General features: G+C 39.4%; 1 pseudogene across 1 annotated transcript; it reads right to left on the bottom strand.

The window, feature by feature from the left end:
* Window positions 1-1239: 1239 nt before the first annotated feature.
* On the bottom strand, window positions 1240-2160 carry LOC123843086 (small ribosomal subunit protein eS17-like; annotated as a pseudogene). Its single transcript, XR_006790511.1, has one exon. The product of XR_006790511.1 is annotated as a small ribosomal subunit protein eS17-like (transcript).
* Between the last annotated feature and the right edge of the window lie 737 nt (window positions 2161-2897).

The raw sequence follows: 2897 nt of genomic DNA, 5'->3' as shown, positions 1-2897 counted from the left end.
AACCTTGCCTAACCCAAGGTCACAAAGATTTACCCCCATGTGTTCATCTAAGAGTTCTATAGTTTTAGCTCATATTTAGATTTCATTTTGAGTTAATTTTTGAATATAGTGTGAGAAAGGGTTCCAACCTCATCCTTCAGCTTGTGGATATCCAGTTGCCCCAGTACCACTTATGGAGAAGACGATTCTTTCCTCTATTTGAATTGTCTTGGATTGACCATAAATGCAAGGGTTTATCTCTGGACTTTCGATTCTATTCAATTGATCTCTCCTACCACTGAACTCCTATACTGCCTTGATTACTGTAGTTTTCTAGTAAGTTTTGAAACTGGGAAGTGTGAGTCCTTTGACTTTTTCAAGATTGTTTTTGGCTGTTCTGGGTGCCTTGTATTTCCATATCAATTTTAGGATTTGCTTGTTAATTTATGCAGGAAAAGCATCTGGGATTTTGATAAGGGTTTTATTGACTCTGTAGATCAATGTGGGAAGTATTACTATCCTAACAATGTTAACTCTCCTGATCCATGATCATGGAATGTCCTCCCATTTATCTAGGTCTTTCATTTCTTTAAGCAATGTTTTGTAGTTTTCAAAGTATAAGTTTTACACTTCCTTTTTTAAAAGATAGATTTATTTATTTATTTATTTATTTATCTATGTATGTATGTATGTATGTATGTATGAGAGAGAGAGCTCGAGCAGGGGGAGGGGCAGAGGGAGAGAATCTCAAGCAGACTCCATGCTGAGCACGGAGCCCAACATGGGGCTGCATTTCACGACCCTGAAATCCTGACCCGAGCTGAAATTAAGAGTCAGATGCTTAACTGACTGAGCCACCCAGATGCCCCCACCTACACTTCTTTTGTTAAATTTATTCCTAAGTATTTTTTGATGCTCTTATAAATAGAACTGTGTTCTTATTTTCATTTTCCAATTGTCCATTGAGAGGGTACAGAAATATAATTGATTTTTGTATATTTATCTGGTAACCTTATTATCAGATTGAGGAAATTCCCTTCTATTCCTTGTTTGTCAAGTGTTGTTATCTTGAAAGCGTTAGATTTTGTCAAATGCTTTTCCTATGTCTATTGAGATGATCATGGGTTATTTGGTCCTTTGTTCTGTTGATTTGGTGTTTTACAATGCTTAAACTTCTGTATTTTGAATCAGCCTTTCATTCCTGGGATAAATTCCACTTAGTCATGATGTATAAGCCTTTTTATTATCGGTGGATTCAGTTTGCTAGTATTTTGTTGATGACTCTCACATCTATATCATAAAGAACATTGATGTGTTGTTTTCTTGTGATGTCTTTGACTGGTTTTGATAACTGGGCAATAACTGACCCTATAGAAGGAATTGGGAAGTGTTCCCTCATCTTCTATTTTTGGAAGAGTTTATGAAGAATTGGTATTTTTCTTTCTTTGAATGTTTAGTAGCATTTGCCAGGGAGGCCAACTAGGTCTGAACTTTGTTTTGTGGGAAGTTTTAAAATTGCTAATCTAATCTCTTTTTATAGGATCTTCCAGTTTCTTTTTTGAATGTTATTTCCTTGTGGTTTCTATTCCTTCATCTCTGTAATCATTTACAATATTATTTTATAGTCTCTCCCAGATAGTTCTGTGTAGTTTACTTGTTTTATTTTGTCTGGTTTGGTTATTTATCATTTCATTTAGCCATGACTGTGTTTGCTGATTCTCTATCATGGTAAATCACATTTCCTTATCTGTTTTGGGAATTTGTCATTGTTGTTGTTCAAGGTTCCACATGGTGTTTTGGAATTCATCCCAACTGTAGGCTGAGTGACCTGCAGTTTGGACAGACTGATAAAGCCCAAGAATTTCAACATTTCCTTAGTGTCAGGATCGACTCCAATGATTTCCTGATCCAGGGTGGAGATCTGAGCAACATAATCATCTCTCCTTTCTCTCTCCTCCTCCTGCAGATGGATGGAGATACCACTCACCAGGCTCCTCTCAATCCATTTCATCAGATGTTTGACATAGCCTGTGATCTTGCTGAGGGGCTTCTTGCCGGGAATAACAGCGATCTCCTTACACTTGAGCTTGTTGGTGTGGGAGTCATTGTCTAGGCACATGCAGTACTTCTCAGTGGTGACCAGGCTGCTTTCTTCATGGTTTTGGTGTGAATGCAGCCCATGTTGGCGGGCCTGGTAATTATTATGAAGTCATCTTTAGTGGTGATCCACTTTGTGTACAAAAACCTCCTGTGGCCTGGGTTATAAAGTATTCCTCCAGAAAAGCTTTGCGTATGTTCCTGAAGGGCACTCCAAAAAGATCACCAAGGGTGGGGTGCCTGGGTGTCTCAGTTGGTTAAGCATCTGACTCTTGATCTCAGCTCAGGTCTTGATCTCAGGGCCCTACTTCAGAAAAAAAAAAAAGAAGAAGACTACGAAGGAAGAGTATAAAATTCAGACTTTGCACCTGCCCCATGTCACAGGCTTGGTGGGTTAATTTCTCTTGGGATGGTATTTTTTTTTCTACTAAACACTCCAGTGAAGCCAAATTCCTCTGTCCTCCCCCTACCCCAAAAGTACTTTCTATTGCCCCTCTTACTGGCACGCAGTCTCCTGAGGGTCCCACCGGTGTGAATGGGTCTTAGTGTCTACTCTCCATCTTGCACAGGTCACAAGTCCTTATACAAGTGGAACTTAAAACATTCGAAACTCTGACCATTTGGGCCCATCTCCAGCTCCAGCACTCCCAACCCCACCCCCAACGGCCGCCATATCATCTGTCCCGGGGGCTTGTTTTGCTTCCCTTTGTGTTTTTGGCATCTGGTGTTTCCTTTTTTCTTCCCCCCAAACTTGGCTGTGTGTTAAAATATTTTTGTTACATTTTATATGTAATTTCAAGTATTTATAGCTGGGGTAATTC

This window comes from Mirounga angustirostris, unplaced genomic scaffold (assembly GCF_029215605.1).
Source record: "Mirounga angustirostris isolate CCGP_5_RB_7025 unplaced genomic scaffold, mMirAng1.0.hap1 SCAF_5, whole genome shotgun sequence".
Lineage (NCBI taxonomy): Eukaryota > Metazoa > Chordata > Mammalia > Carnivora > Phocidae > Mirounga > Mirounga angustirostris.
The sequence above is the reverse complement of the archived record's forward strand: the minus strand, read 5'-3'. Positions and strand labels throughout refer to the sequence as shown.